At 43.8% G+C, this 16815-nt stretch overlaps 1 protein-coding gene across 13 annotated transcripts in view; it reads left to right on the plus strand.

Moving 5' to 3' along the window:
* The window catches only part of BRD4 (bromodomain containing 4), a 244767-nt gene that overhangs the window by 85589 nt on the left and 142363 nt on the right, over window positions 1-16815 (plus strand). For 4 of the 13 annotated variants that reach the window (XM_043533009.1, XM_043532999.1, XM_043533005.1 and 1 more), the window contains exon 1: window positions 10633-10793. The exons of 3 other annotated variants lie outside the window; for them this stretch is intronic. The gene's annotated coding sequence lies outside the window, so the exon portion shown is untranslated. Of the gene's footprint in view, window positions 1-10596; window positions 10794-16815 lie in introns of those variants that run through there. 6 more of the 13 variants (XM_043533002.1, XM_043533003.1, XM_043533000.1 and 3 more) reach the window with 3 other exon arrangements.

A 16815-nucleotide genomic window follows, 5' to 3' on the forward strand; every position in this document is an offset into this window, starting at 1 on the left:
GAGTGTGAGCCAGCTAGTGGAGCATGACCATGCTGAGCCACTCTGTCTCATCCGTGTCTGAGGTGATACCTTTGACTCGGGGCCCTCAGAGTGGTCCGTCGAGTCTGGTGCCAGTGGAAGAGGGTGAAGTGGAGGATTTAGATCTCCCCTCCACGCCAAAGACCTTTGAGGCAGCCAGGGACCTCATAGCCCTAATGGGCCCACACTCTCCCAACCAATGCGAGAAGTCATCGATCCCAAAGCCTCCGGCACCGCAAAGACCTCCGGTGCCATCCTGGGGCAAGCCACTGATGATGCGACCCTGCTTGCCCTCAGCCCGGCAACGTCAGGCACTGTGCCACCATGGTCTCCGCACTCTTGACTCCTCAGCGTTAGAGATGGAGTTCTATGTATCTAGAAGGAGCCAGCACTGAGTAGAGCGGCATCCTCAGGGGTCGGAAGTGGGACAATCCTTCCCGCTTGAGCCATGGCCAGCACAGTGGAAGATGCCAGCGCAGTGGCCCTTTTGGGCCCTGTGGGCGTACCACCAATCCCAGAGGTCCTTTTCACAGCAATCTCTTTGTTGCCTCAGATGGACGAGCTCTGTCCAGGGCCAGAGAGCTCTTTTGAGGTGCTGACATAAGCATGGGCACCATGGTCGGCAACAAGACTGGCGCGGACACCGACAACTGGGTGTGCATGGAGTCCAACAGACAGGAAGCCTCCTCATCTTCACCTGATGAGGCAGTAGCAGGGAACATCCTCGGTGCCTGACCCAGCTGATAGTAGAGCCCACCAGGAGCTCCTCAGAAGGGTGACCCAGAGTCTGGGACTCCAGATAGAGGAGGTCACTGAGGTGTCAGACCCTATAGTGGACATCTTATTCCCCACAGTTCCCATCAGGGGGTAACACTCCTCCTTGTTTAAACAATACAAGAAACCACAAAGATCCTGTGGCAGACATCAGCCTTTCTAACCCCCACAGCGAAAGGGGTCAAAAGAAAATATTTTGTGCTGTCAAAAGGGTTCACACACCCTCCACTGGACTCGGCGGTGGCTGTTAATGGGCGGGGCAAGGCAGCAGTGGCCCACTCCCCTGGGAAAGGGCGCGAACAAGCTGGAGCTCTTCGGCAAGAAGATGGTTTCCACCGAAGGACTCCGGCTTCATATTGCTAACCAGCAGGCGATCCTCAGTTGCTATAACTTTAATTCCTGGGACGCAATGTCAAAATTTAAGGAGTTTGTGCCGTCAGACTCCAAGACAGAGTTTTCGGCCCTGGTAGATGAGGTCAAGGTGGTGGTGAGGTCCTCATTGCACGCCTTGCTGGACTCGGTGGACTCAGCAACCTGTACCGTGTCTTGGGCAATTGCTATGCATCGTTGCTCCTGGCTTCAGGCCTCGGGCCTCCTGGGGGAGGTTGAGACGACAATTCAGGGCCTCCTGTTCGAGGGCTCCACCTTATTTTTGGAAAAAACTGATTCGAAGTTGCATGGTTTAAAAGACTCTCCAGCCACTTTAAAATCTTTGGACCTGCATACACCCATCACCGAGTGTAAGCACTTGAAGCCCCAGCCTATGCTGCACCCTTATCAAGGGCATTCTAGGCAGGACTTCAGTAGAAGAAAGGGCAGAAATTATCGGCATCATCAGTCTCAACCCCCTGCCAAGCAGGGGTTGGGGTCGTCGGGACAACCCCCCAGTCCAGAGGACGGATTAATTCAAATCCTGGATTCGTTGCTACCCTTCTCGGCCCATTTATCTCATTTCTACCATGCATGGTCCCAAATTACTTTGGAACGTTGGTTACTATGCATGGTAGAACTGGGATATTCCCTCCAATTCAGTTCAACCCCTCCCTCCCCTTCCCTGTCCCTCTTCAGGGAGCAACTCATGAGCAACTCCCTAATCCAGAGTTTCTCCTCTCCTCTGTCAGGAAGCTCTCAAGCTCTGTTGCTGGAAGATGTTAGAGAACTAGCTAGCTTATATCATTACAAGAGCCTGAAACCTGAGCCTTTGAAAAGAGGATTTTTTGTTCAGATAGCTTAATACTCTGGTTTCAATTTAATGTCTGTTTAACAAACACTTGAAAGAAAAGCTCTCTATGAAAGTGTCAGCATTCTGCCCCATAAAGTACAGGCTAAGGGCTAGTAGTCCCCACTGCAGAGGCTTTGCATGGTACAGCTGTGCAGTGACTACGTAGCATATACTGGCAAAAGGCAAGTATAGTTGTCAATCTCCCTGAACGACAGCTGTGTTGTTTAGGGGTATGTGACTTTTTTGCTTGTTGGATAGACCTAGCCTTAGACTTTCCCACTCATGTCCTCCTAGATGCCTAAGAAGAACAGGGAAAACTATTTAATATTCCTGATATTGCCTGGGTAAAACAAACAGAAAAAGCTTTGGGGGAAAATGGTCTCCTTTGTTCATCCCTAAAGAAGCAAAACGGGACACATTCTACTTTGCAGGTCACCTTTTGATGCTGCCACATAATTTAAATCCAGTGTAGTGCAGAATAATGGGGCTATTGATCTCCTTGAGTTCTGAGTATATTTAATGAGGAACATGGAAGGCTTCATGGCAGTATATTGTGAAAGTCTGTTATGGAGCTCAGGAGAGAGTCTAAAAGTATGTGAGACGTGCATATATGGAAGAGTTGTGCTTGGCATGGGCCAGGTGAGAATAACTGGGAACAGTGGGATCAATTGGAGTAAAATTAAATTTAAAATGAAGAAAAACTTCCAAGCAACCAGGCCTATTAAGGTGGAATAGGCTCCTTCGGAAAGAGTAGGGAAGTGGCATTGCTTGAGATGTTGAAGGTTAGACAAAGCACTGTAATAGTATAGGGAGCTGCCCTGCGTGGACCAGAGCATGGACAAGGTGACCTCAAAGGAATTGTCTATGTCATCTAATTCTAAAGTTTCTGCAATGATCACAAAACAGTCAGTATCTCTAGGGGCAAAAGGACTTTGATAAAATGTGAGTAGTGAGCACCCGAATCAGATCTCTGGATGTGGAGAAGAAACTGTGCAGGTAACTGTAGATGTCAGAGTTTACACATAATTGTGTGAGCAAGGATTAAGGATTCTAATAACAGATTATTGCAGTATAACTATTAAATTTGTTCCAGACAATGCAGTCTTGCTGGTGACATTAATGCTGTTCTCACCAGCTGCCTAAATCGGTCAGATGGAAAAGTAATCCTATTTGTGATTCCCCACTGAAAGAGATTGCATAATTAAAATAGGGAAGATCTGCTGTGAATTTAAATTAGCTGTTTTTGTATTTGGTGCTGCTATTTGCGGGTTTGAAAGCTGTATAGTGAGGTGGAATTGCACTGATATTTGCTTAAATATTACAGCTGTTGGACATCAGTGCCCACTCCATGTTGAGTTTATGGTATAAGAATGGATTTTTATATAGTGTTAGTAAAAGCAAATTCAGCCCACCCACTTCCTTTTTTGTGAGGAATATTCAGGAAATTGATGAAACCGCATAAATTATCATAGCAGTTGGGTCTAATTAAATACTTTGCATCATATAGCTTGGGATATCAAACAAATTCCCTTTGGGGTACATATTCATAGATTCCACGACCAGATGGGGCCATTGTGGTCATCTAGTCTGACCTTCTGTATAACACAGACCAGAGAACTTTCCCAAAATAATTCCTAGAGCATATCTTGTAGAAAAGCATCCAATCTTGATTTAAAAACTGTCCATGATGGAGAATCCATCACAACCCTTGGTAAGTTGTTCCAGTGGTTAATCACTCTCACTTTTAAACATTTATGCCTTAGTTCCAGTCTCAATTTGTCTAGCTTCAACTTCTGGCCATTGGATCATGTTATACCTTTCTCTGCGATATTGGAAAGCCCCTTATTAAATATTAGGTTTCAGAGTAGCAGCTGTGTTAGTCTGAATTCGCAAAAAGAAAAGGAGTACTTGTGGCACCATAGAGACTAACAAATTTATTTGAGCATAAGCTTTCGTGAGCTACAGCTCACTTCATCTGATGCAGTGAGCTGTAGCTCACAAAAGCTTATGCTCAAATAAATTTGTTAGTCTCTAAGGTGCCACAAGTACTCCTTTTCTTTTTATTAAATATTCGTTTCCTCTGTAGGGATTTATCGACTATAATCAAGTCACCCCTTAATTTTCTCTTTAAGCTGAATTGTTTGAGCTCCTTGCGTCTTTCACATCTTTTAATCATTCCCGTGGCTCTTTTCTGAACTCTCTCCAATTTATCAACATCTTCCTTGAATTGTGGATGCCCGCACTGGATACAGGATTCCAGCAGCCAAATACAGAGGTAAAATAACCTCTCTACTGCTTTTCTTGATTTACCTGTTTATGCATCCAAGGATTGCAGTAGCCCTTTCGGCCACAGTGTCTCACTGGTAGCTCATGTTCAGCTTTATCCAGTATGACCCCAAAATCTTTGAGTTGCTGTTTCCCAGGATAGTCCCTACATTCTTTGTTCCTAGTATGTATCCATTTACATTAAAATGCATGTTATTTGCTTACACCTAGCTTACCAAGTGATCCAGAACAAACTCTGGGGTTTTTACCCACAAAAGCTTATGCTCAAATCAATCTGTTAGTCTTTAAGGTGCCCCCGGACTCCCAGAACGAACTGTGTCAGTGATCTGTCCACTTCGTTATTTACCACTCGCCCAATTTTTGTCTCACCTTGTAGGACCATACTAGACACACCTCTTTGATGACGATTCTCCATCTACAGTTACATTTTGAGACCTGTCAGTTAGCCAGCTTTTAATCCATTTAATGTGTGCCATGCTAATCAAAACGTTATACTGTACTAAGTCAAATGCCTTACGGAAGTCTAAATATATTACATCAACTCTATTACTTTTATCAGCCAAAGATGTATTCTCAAAAGAAATCAGTTTGGCAGGATCTATTTTCCATAAACCTGTGTTAATTGGCATTAATTATAATACCCTCCTTTAAGTCATTATTACTTTAGTCCTGTATCTGTTGCTCTTGTATCTTGCCCAGAGTCAGTGTTAGACTTCACCCTTTTTAAATATTGGTGCAGCATTAGCTTTCTATCAGTGTTTTGGAACTTCTTTGATGTTCCACGACTTAAATCAACATTAATGGTCCAGTGAGCTCCTCAGCCAGTTCTTGTAAAACTTTTGATGGCAAATTATCCTGACATTCTGATTTTAAAATGTCTGACGTTAATATCTGCTGTTTAATATTCTCCTGAGATGCTAGTGGAATGGAAAGATTGATATGATTACATCTGTTTTTTCCAAATACAGAACAAATATTTGTTGAACACCTCTACCTTGTCTGCATTATTATTGATAATTCTACCACTTCCATCTAGCAGTGGACTAATATCATGGTTCTGATTCTTTTTCTTTCTAACAGGTTTCAGAGTAACAGCCGTGTTAGTCTGTATTCGCAAAAAGAAAAGGAGTACTTGTGGCACCTTAGAGACTAACCAATTTATTTGAGCATAAGCTTTCGTGAGCTACAGCTCACTTGATGAAGTGAGCTGTAGCTCACGAAAGCTAATGCTCAAATAAATTGGTTAGTCTCTAAGGTGCCACGAGTACTCCTTTTCTTTTTTCTTTCTAATATTCTTAACTCTGCTGGCCATAGACTTTTCCTTGTGTCCCTTTCCTTCCCTTATCATTTTTCTACAGTTACTAACTTCTTATTTATAGTTCACCATAGGTGCTGATTGCCCTACCCATCAGCTGATGGATGCAGAGCACCCCCTGTTTTTTCTCCAGGGGTGCTTGAGCCCTTGAGCACCCATAGAGTTGGCACCTATGGTTGTTACTATTAATCCCCTTGGTTGAGGGTTTTTGGGCTTCTAGTAAAGTGTTCTTAAACAATTCCCAATTGTCATTCAAATTTTTTTGATTAAATTCTGTCCCCAAGTTAGTGAATAAGACAGCTGTTAAACAGTACACGGACTACGCAAGTTGAGGGCAACAAGTGAAAAATATAACATGGAATTGAAACTGCATTGACAGTTTAGGTGTGGAGAGCGTAACTACCTAACCAGTAGATTCTTAACAGTTCTCTGTGGAGGACTTTCCGGTGTTCTGTGGAGCGCATACCCTCATTTTCAGCTGCTAAATTGGACAGCTGAAATACTTCTGATGTTACTCTGATGTATGTAATTACTGTAGTTGCCACAGGGATGTTATGTAATAGTCTTTTAAAATGTGGTCAGTGCTATGAACAAGTTTGTGATCTTACATAAGCTGAAATTTGGCCAGGGTACTTGGTCAAATATCCTGACTCTTATGCAAAGTGCATTGGATGTGTAATGGCACAAATGTTGAGAAATTTTTCAAAAAGTCTCATTCAAAAGACTAATATCCAGCTATATGTGACCCCAGCACCATGCTGGTGTATTGGGTTCAGTATACATTCTTAGCCTGGGACAGTAGGGTTATGGTCTGTGACTATCGCTGCTAGGGTGAGAGTGCCCCATACTGAATCATAACCTTCCTCTATTTTGTGTGGTAGCCAGAGGTCTTAAAATAGTTTTGGTGACTGTCCTGTATTGTGTACCTTACCTTAAGGATTAGCACTGTAGTTTTCTTAAATTTTTGCTGCACTTCTGAATTAACACCTCCAAATCAATCTGTCCTATCTCGGGGCCTCTCCTTCTGCCCCTCTACCCCCACAAACATGATACAGTTTTGTGGTGACCTAGAATCCTATTTTCCACATCTCCGACTCAAGGAATATTTCCCGCACACCTCTGAACAACATACTAACCCACAGAGATCTTCCTACCAACACTACAAAAAGAAGGATTCTGGCTGGACTCCTCCTGAAGGTCAAAATAACAGACTGGACTTCTACATAGAGTGCTTCCGCCGACGTGCACGGGCTGAAATTGTGGAAAAGCAGCATCACTTGCCCCATAACCTCAGCCGTGCAGAACACAATGCCAGTCACAGCCTCAGAAACAACTCTGACATCATAATCAAAAAGGCTGACAAAGGAGGTGCTGTCATCGTCATGAATAGGTCAGAATATGAAGAGGAGGCTGTTAGGCAGCTCTCTAACACCACATTCTACAAGCCATTACCCTCTGATCCCACTGAGGGTTACCAAAAGAAACTACACCATCTGCTCAAGAAACTCCCTGAAAAAGCACAAGAACGGATCTGTACAGACACACCCCTAGAACCCCGAGCAGGGGTATTCTATCTGTTCCCAATATCCATAAACCTGGAAATCCTGGACACCCCATCATCTCAGGCATTGGCACTCTGACAGCAGGATTGTCTGGCTATGTAGACTCCCTCCTCAGGCCCTACGCTACCAGCACTCCTAGCTATCTTCAAGACACCACTGACTTCCTGAGGAAACTACAATCCATCGGTGATCTTCCTGAAAACACCATCCTGGCCACTATGGATCTAGAAGCCCTGTACACCAACATTCCACACACAGATGGACTTCAAGCCATCAGGAACAGTATCCCCGATAATGTTATGGCAAACCTGGTGGCTGAACTTCGTGACTTTGTCCTCACCCATAACTATTTCACATTTGGAGACAACGTGTACCTTCAAGTCAGTGGCACTGCCGTGGGTACCCGCATGGCCCCACAGTATGCCAACATTTTTATGGCTGACTTAGAACAGTGCTTCCTCAGCTCTCGTCCCCCAATTCCCCATCTCTACTTGACTGCATTGACGACATCTTCATCATCTGGACCCATGGAAAAGAAGCCTTTGAGGAATTCCACCATGATTTCAACCATCAACCTCAGCCGGGACCAGGCCACACAAGAGATCCATTTCCTGGACACTACTGTGCTAATAAGCGGTAGTCACATAAAGAGAAAAGGAGTACTTGTGGCACCTTAGAGACTAACAAATCTATCTGAGCATAAGCTTTCGTGAGCTACAGCTCACTTCATCAGATGTATGCAGTGGAAAATTCCACGGCATGCATCTTTTGAAGTGAGCTGTAGCTCACGAAAGCTTATGCTCAGATAAATTTGTTAGTCTCTAAGGTGCCACAAGTACTCCTTTTCTTTTTGTAGATACAGACTAACACGGCTGTTACTCTGAAACCAGTCACATAAACACCACCCTATACTGGAAACCTACTGACTGCTATACTTACCCGCATGCCTCCAGCTTTCATCCAGACTACACCACAGGATCCATTGTCTACAGCCAAGCTCTACGATACAACCGTATTTGCTCCAACCCCTCAGACAGAGACAAACACCTACAAGATCTCTATCAAGGTTCTTACAACTACAATACCCACGTGCTGAAGCAAAGAAACAGATTGACAGAGCCAGAAGAGTACCCAGAAGTCACCTAGTACAGGACAGGCCCAACAAAGAAAGAAACAGAATGCCACTTGCCGTCACCTTCAGCCCCCAACTAAAACCTCTCTAGCGCATCAAGGATCTACAACCTATCCTGAAGGACGATTCCTCACTCTCTCAGATCTTGGGAGACAGGCCAGTCCTTGCTTACAGACAGCCCCCCAGCCTGAAGCAAATACTCACCAGCAACCACACAACAAAAACACTAACCCAGGAATCTATCCTTGCAACAAAGCCCGTTGCCAACTCTGTCCACATATCTATTCCGGGGACACCATCATAGGGCCTAATCACATCAGCCACGCTATCAGAGGCTCATTCACCTGCACATCTACCAATGTGATATATGCCATCATGTGCCAGCAATGCCACTCTACCATGTACATTGGCCAGACCAGACAATCTCTACGTAAAAGAATAAATGGACACAAATCAGATGTCAAGAATTATAACATTCAAAAACCAGTTGGAGAACACTTCAACCTCCCTGGTCACTCGATTACAGACCTAAAAGTTGCAATATTACAACAAAAAAACTTCAGAAACAGACTCCAATGAGAGACCGCTGAATTGGAATTAATTTGTAAATTGGACACCATTAACTTAGGCTTGAATAAAGACTGGGAGTGGATGGGTCATTACACAAAGTAAAACTATTCCCTGCCCCCCCCCCCCCCCCCCACTGTTACTCTCACCTTCTTGTCAACTGTTGGAAATGGGTCATCCTGATTATCACTACAAAAGGTTTTTTTTCCTCCTGCTGTTAATACCTCCCTTTAATTGATCACTCTGATTATAGTGTGTATGGCAGCACCCATTTTTCATGTTCTCTGTGTGTGTGTGTATCTTCCTACTGTATTTTCCACTGCACGCATCCGATGAAGTGGGTTTTAGCCCATGAAAGCTTATGCTCAAATAAATTTGTTAGTCTCTAAGGTGCCACAAGTACTCCTTGTTCTTTTTACCTTTTTGTTGTAAGTAGATGCATGGATACCATGGTGGAAGGTACAACCATTCTGGCTTGCTCAGCAGAGCTGCGGTAAAGATTGGATTAAACATATGTCTATTATGTAAATTGCAGTAAGCTTTTATATAGTAGAATGGTGGATAAATTAAGATTTATAGTTTGACACATGTTTAAATCTCAATACTGTGTTTCTTTCAAAAATGTATAATCCTGTAGAATCTTTTCTAGATACATACATGAGTAGCTGGGAGTGGAAGCATCAATGAAGCCTGTATATGGGAGCTAGGAGTTCTGTTCCTGGCTCTGCAAGTCATGTGATCTTGTGTAAATTAATCTCCCAGCTTCAGTTTCCCTCTGTAAAATGTGTATAATACATGTTCCTTAGGGCTAGTGAAATGGAACTCATAATTTCTAAAGTACACTATGATCCAATGTATTTGAACAGCAAAATTGTATTTCCCTCTCTATGGACATAGTTCATTCTCAGCACTTTTAAAAATTATTCAGACTGTTTTGTGCACTCTTTGAGAAATTAAGTAAAATGGGTTACCAGTCTTCAGTGAGGATCAGTTGCTCTGGTGAGTGAAGAAATGTATCTGCTTTTGTGGAAGCACAATATGAATTTTCTACTAAATTAAGATGCACTTGTTTGTGTCACTAGAGTTGTGCAAAACACTGTTGCTCTGCTTCCCCATGGTGTAGCTACTGGTATTGTATAACTACAGATTGATGCAGTTTTAAAAAATGCAGGGCAAAATTTTCATCTCAGCCTCTACTAAGCCTCCCTTTTCGGTAACTGCAAATCACAGGCATATTTAACTTAGTTATTTTCAGGTGCAGTTAAAATACCTTGAAACCACAAAAGTGACAGTAATTGCAAGTGCAAAGAGGCTGGCTTCTGAAAACCTGGCCCAGAATATCCCTTTAATCATTATAGACACAAGGTGGGTGTGGTAATATATTTTATTAGACCAACTTCTATTCATGAGAGAGACAAGCTTTGGAGCCACACAGTTTTCATAGTTGCAGCTTTCTAAAGTGTCACCTTCTGAGCTGAAATCTTCAATGTTTGCTTTCTGCACAGAAGGGGAACTTCCATGAAGTTGAATAAAATCCCTTTCACTTAAAAATAAATAAATAAAAATTTAAAGAGTTGAGCCCTTCCCTTCCCTGTCTCAAGCAATGTGTTTTGAAACATCCAACTTGACACAAACAATCCTCAGTGAAGGACAGGTGGTGATAAATGAGAGGAGGGATTAAACAGTGATAAACAAGAAGAGAAAATGCTGTTTACTGTAGGTGGAGCTGATAGCAACCAGGCTTCTCCGGCTACTGGGTGGAGAGGGGAAGAAAAAGAAGGATGGGCCAAGCTTCCTGCCAGCTACCCATGTACCCAGTGCATGGGCCAGCAAATTCCTCCTGTGTGTTCCTCCTCTTCGGCAACACACAGGGCAAGATCCCCTGCAACTAGTGGGCAAGGAAGAGAGAGCGTGCATGTGAGTAAGGCTGGGCTGGACTGGGCTTCTCCTCTGCCCACCCCACACTAACCACTAGATCCAAGTACCCGTCCCCATTTCTCCGGGGAACAGTCTTTAACTGCTGCTAGCTAATGCTGTTAGTCCTGTGGGTCCAGTAGCAGTAGTCTGTACTGCAGTGCTGAAGATTCAGAGGTCAGATGCTGCTGCTGACTCGTGATAGGGTTGGGGATGACTGTTAGTTGCATGTAGTTTTTACCTTTCTTGAAAGAAAAAAAAAAAGACTAGGAAATTCCTTCCTCCCTGTCCGCACGCCTGCCCCCCGTTCAAACACCTTTGGTCCCCTTGTTCGTATTCATTATGGTACAGAGTTTAATTTATATGATACTTTGTGTTTTTCACAGGATGCTTGCTTCATTAACTGTACCACATGAATGCACAAGAGGGTAGAATTAAGGTCATGCAAGCAAATATAAATCTGGCATTTCCTAGCTTTCAGGTGCTTAACGTTGTACACTAAATAACATTAGTTAACAAAATACTTGTTTGTGTGTGTAATATGTAAAATGACCAACTATATTGTAGGCACGTTAATATCTGTGCTATCTGACTTATTTTTAAATGGACAACCTTAATATCACCTTAATGTTGGGTTTTTTATTTAAAGTTTACTCACTTTTTTCCCTGGCAAGCTGTTGCTACGTATCATGTGTTTGCCCTTTTTACTTCCCCTTTGCACCTTTTCTGCAATAGTTTGTGTTCAAATACATGTTTGTGGCTTTAGCAAAGTTATTGGGGAAGACTCATTATGATCTAAAACTGCATTTATGCATTACCTCGTTTAATTCTAACAATGCTTATTTGATACACAGGCCCGGGAATAGAAATAGTTGATTTCTTTGAAAATGGGAAAGCCAAGGCCCTGCTTTAAAATGCAGCTATTGTATTTGCCTTATGCGATAACAGACTAAATCTCTCATTATTAAGACCCTAACTGAATTGCGGGATGATGTTCAAATAATTGCGGCTGAGTCATGGACTAAGCATGGAATATTGCGGAAAAGTAATAATGGACCTTTATTAATAGGAGTAAGTTGGAAAAGCCACAGTAGACGTATTTGTTTCAGAAAAAATTGCTGGAATGATATAAACATTCAACTATTAGTTTATGCATGCAATTTTTTTGATAACCAGAGAGTTTGGTGCAACTACAGGGCTGTTTGTAGGGGGCAGGGCAAGGCAAGCGGGGAGCTGCCCAGGGTGCAAAGCTGGGGAAGGAGGGGTGGAAAAATGAAGGAGGGGAATGGTAGGGGGCAGAACGCTGCAGTGGACATGATATTGCCAACCTTACTTCTGCGCTGCTGGTGGTGGTAGTGCTGCCTTCTGAACTGGGTAGCTGGAGAGTGACGGAAGTTGGCCAGGCATCCTGCTCTGAAGGCAATGCCGCCACCAGCAGCAGCAGCGCAGAAGTAAGGGTGACAGTACCATGTCTGCTGCAAGGCTCTAGCCCCTACTTTGTTTTTCCTCATTTTTTCATCCCCATGCTTTGCACTTGAGCGTCTGCCTCACTTGCCCTGCCCAGGTTATGGCCCTGCCCAAAATTCTTCAAGATCATTTAATGTAATAATGGATGTGTGTGTTGCAAACCTCAAAATTTATGTAAAGTTATGGATTGTGCAAAGTAAACTAATTTAAAACAATTGCAGTGGAAGCCTAATATTGTAGAATCCGCAGTTTCTTTTGCGAATGAAGTCGGACCTTACTATTATAAAATGACCTGTTAACTTGGCCATTCTCCAGACTGCAGTATTGGATTCCTTTTACAGGCTGTGAGTCAGCAAATTCGGGTGAGTCATGTTGTTAGTCATGTGCCCTTATTGTAGGTACAGATGAGAGGAACAAAGAATCAGTGGAGGAGAAACTCAGTCTGAAGCCAGAGGACAGTATACTTCCTGTTTCCTGAGGCTAGTGCTGCACTTACTGATTAGAGTGAAGATTGTTTGTTTCACTTGCACTGACTTTCCTCTCTGGGAACATCTGAGGAGTTGCTAATGGCTTATAATCTTAGTTCTTCATTTCACATTTCTAATTTATCTGAACACTGTCAAATAAATCTTCAGTTTTTATTTTACACTCCATTCAACACCTTTTCGAGCTTGACATTTTACTTTGGATAAAATTTTCAAAGCGCTTAAGTGGTGTAATGGCCTGTCTCATTGACACATAAATCACTTTTGAAAATGGAACTTAGGTGCCTAAGTCACTTAAGCACTTTTTGAAAATTTTACCCTCTCCCCACCACCAGTACATAAAGGGCTTGTTGATGTTTCCCTGGATTTACAATGGATGGAATCTGGTTAAATTGAAAATGTATTTGGGAGAAAAAAAATTAGATGTGACCATTTCAGATGACCTGCCCCATTTTTGCTGTAAGGTTATGTAATGAATACCCTAAAATACCCGGGTTGAATGGGTATTGGCACAGAAGAGAACCTACTACACTTACATTTGTGTGCCTATGATTGGGATGTTAAGTTCCCAGAAGTCATAGTGGGCTGGTTCCAGGCTTCTGGCACACCTCAACATCCATCTGAAAACAAAGGAGCATCCATTTTCTGCCTGAATAACCTCTTACATTAAATTGTTTGACACAGGGTGTCTCAAATTAGCTTATTTAAGAGAATATGCAGGTCCTTTTAACTGCTGGATTACAAACAGCCCAAATAAAGTAGTGGGAAAAGAAGCTTTTTTTTTTTCCCCCTTCTGTGACAAATAAGGGCGCACCTGGAGGCAGCTTGTTCCGAATGCAGACTGTGACGGGGTTCGACTCACCACTGCTGGCGCCTGTGGCTGGTCGCTCTGGGTGTTAGCTCTCGACTGCTGCAGAGCATCCTCAACGCATGGTATCTTGCCCATCATCTGCTCTGCTGCCCTGGGACCCGCTTACTCATTGCTTGGCGGCGCCCCCTTCATGACTGTCTTCGTTCGCCTCAGGACACCGCCCTCTGGCAGTGCCCACTTCTCTAGACTCACCCCCTTCTGTGGAGGAGGTGGGGGGTGTTTGCTAACAGCAGTCCTTCTGCTTGCACCTGCCTTGGTGGCCAGCCACAACCCTATATTCTAGCCCATTGTCTCAGGGGCAAGTTGTGGTCTGTCTCAGCCCCTCTCCTCAATGGCCAGGTGCAGTGCCAGTGAGGAAGTGGGGGACCCAGGCCCACCCGCTACTCTGGGTCCTGACCCAGGGACCCTCTAGCGGCAGTCTCCCTCTGACCTTCTTCTCTCCCCTCTTGTCTGCCTATTTTCCCTGGGCCACTTCCCCTTTGGCCCTATGCACCTTCTCGACCCTTTTTAGCATGGGCCACAGCCTGGCAGGTAATGGGCTGGAACTCCACTCTGCTCCCCTAAGCCTGCCCAGCACTACTCTGCCCAAGGTGCTGCTCCTTACCTCAGGAGCCAGTCCTTCTCCCTTGCTAGCTAGGGAGCGACTACCTTCTCCTCTGCTGGGCAGCCTTTATATAGGATCTAGCCCGGCCCTGATTGGCTCTCCCCAGGCCTTTCCTGACAGGCTGCTGGTCTGCACAGCCTCTCCAGCCTGGTCAGCCCTTTGTCTCAGGGGGTGGGGCACCGCCCCATCACACAGACTAATACACGTGTCTTATTTTTAAAATATTACAGTTGCACATGTGCTACCCAGGAGCAACAGCTTTTTTCTGGAGTATGCCTTATTTACACATTCTCTTTGATACCACTTGGTTTTCCAGCTTCATGCTGTTAATGGAAGCATCTTGATGCATCTGACTAACATAATTGCTCTAACATGATGAAGTTGCAGTATATCCTACCCCTGGCATCTTGAATGTTTTGTTGTGTGTCTAGGAAATGCAGCTCAGAGCTCGCCCACCTGCTTAATATTTTGTTCGCCTTTGACTTTCACAAGACTGTCGTCTCCTGGTGCTCTCTCCTTACCTGCGATTGTTCGTTCGGAGTGAGCGTTAGTGTGTGTATGTGTGTGTTGGTAAAGCTTCCTCTGAGTTCTTTTTTAGGGATCCTGTTTGACTGTCCTCGTCCTCTCCTCCTCTTCCTCTATATCTTATCACTGGGTGAGGTCATCCACTCTCAGTGCATCGACTACAGTTTCTGTGCTGACTTGTAAATCTATCTTTCTGTTCTTGGCCCATCTCTTGATCCAGTCTGGCACCTCTGCCTTTATCCGGGGTAACTGGTGTGCACTACACAGAAGTGGTACCTTCTTTGATATCTTCCTAGTTTATACCAACACTCCCTCGGGCATGGCTTCTCTCTTACAGAAACTTTCTCCAGCATGTGATTCTGGGGCTGGCCTTTTTAATTTGGCAGGACCATGGAGCAGCAACGTTAAACTGACCATTTACAACTGACTGCTTGATCTCCCTCTCCCCCACTTTGTTACTGAACACATCATCATCCATCCTGTCACAAACCCATAACCTGTGGGGTCCTATCTCACCCAGATCATCCAGGCAGTATTCATATTCGTCTGCTGCTTTCACAACATTTCTAAGACCTACACTCCTATCCAGGCTCCTGTTATCTCCCACAACTTCTCTGGCTTCCTTGATAGCGGCTACTCTATGCTTCTCCTTTAAACACAGAGCTCCTGAGATCACTTGGATCCATCATTCTGACCATGTCGGCCTCCTTCCCTTGAATCCTTTGTTTGACTCCCGGTTCACCACCACATCAAATTCAAGCCTTCAAAGCCCTTCACAACTATTTGTCCACACTCATTTGACTGTCTCTTGTCATGCTCCCAAGGATGACAGCCTTAAAACCCCATTTGCGCACTTGTCCTATAACCACATCTGTTTTTTCCCCTCCATAACTCCCCTTATGCGTGGATCACCCAAGTCTTTAAGGTAGCTTTTTTTCAGTGTAGCCAATCAGCACCCTCTCCTGACCAGTCTGATGCACTGCAGCCACATTGTTTTCTGCGTCAGCACTCAGAACAGAGGTTGGAAAAACAGAAAAAGTCCAAAGTCTTTCTGTTCTGCAGGGTAAGTTTGAAAGACTGGTTTAAGATGAAAATAGAAGCCAAAATAATTCAGTCTTTTTCCCTTTGAAAGAAAAGCCTAGCACATATTTAGCAAACAGAACTTAAAACAGTTTACCCTTTTTGTCTGAAGAGTAAATTGTAGTAAAACAGTCTGTGTGAAGCTCTCTCCAGGCTGACTACAATCCCACCATGAACAAATATGAAAGAAACATAATCTCTCTCCCTTGGAGCAAGTCTTTCCAGGCTGGCTATACTCACCATGTGAACAAATCAAAGAAAAACAAACTTAGTTTCTTCACTAAGTTTTGCCTGCTGGTGTGGCACAAACTTTCCCAAAGGCCCACCACACAGGATGATCTGTTTACTCCCAGCAATAGTAGCAGCTGCCTTCCTGTTTCAGTATTTGCCCCAGCCTGTGCTGCTTGAAGGCTAACAGGTCCTAGCTGACTCGGAATCTGTTCATTGATCCATGTCTTCCCCAGCTTGAAGCCTCCTGGCTTCCTTCCTTGGTCATGCCCTGAACTGTACTGGGCCCCTTAGGGATAGTATGTTCTATCACAGCAATATTTCCCTAAGCCCCTTAATTACACTTTTATCTGTTTAGTTTTTAAAGCAGTTTTGAAGTTGTCTAGTTGTAATAATAATATAGTTGTCTCTTCTCTTATTTTCCATGTTGGCCCCAAAAAATATATTCCCCTGTCAGGGGAGAAACTTTAAATATTAAATAAACTGTTAATTATCACTTTACTAGGCAGAGCAATTAATATTTTGTGGGTGCAAAAAGTCACATTAGTGACTGTTAAACTGCCTAGTAATGTGCTTTTGCTTCTGGCATTATGGCTGAAAAATGAAGCTAGTAAAATGGTCTTGTTAATGCATAGTAAAATCTAAATTTATACTTACCCTGCTGCAGCTGTTATTGGGAAATGCTGTTTTCTTTTGAGCACTTGTAGATCTACCAGATACAAATCTTACCAAGTTCTGAAGATTTTTTTGTTCCCTTCCAAGGCA

This window comes from Chelonia mydas, chromosome 20, assembly GCF_015237465.2.
Source record: "Chelonia mydas isolate rCheMyd1 chromosome 20, rCheMyd1.pri.v2, whole genome shotgun sequence".
In the NCBI taxonomy this organism is placed as follows: domain Eukaryota; kingdom Metazoa; phylum Chordata; order Testudines; family Cheloniidae; genus Chelonia; species Chelonia mydas.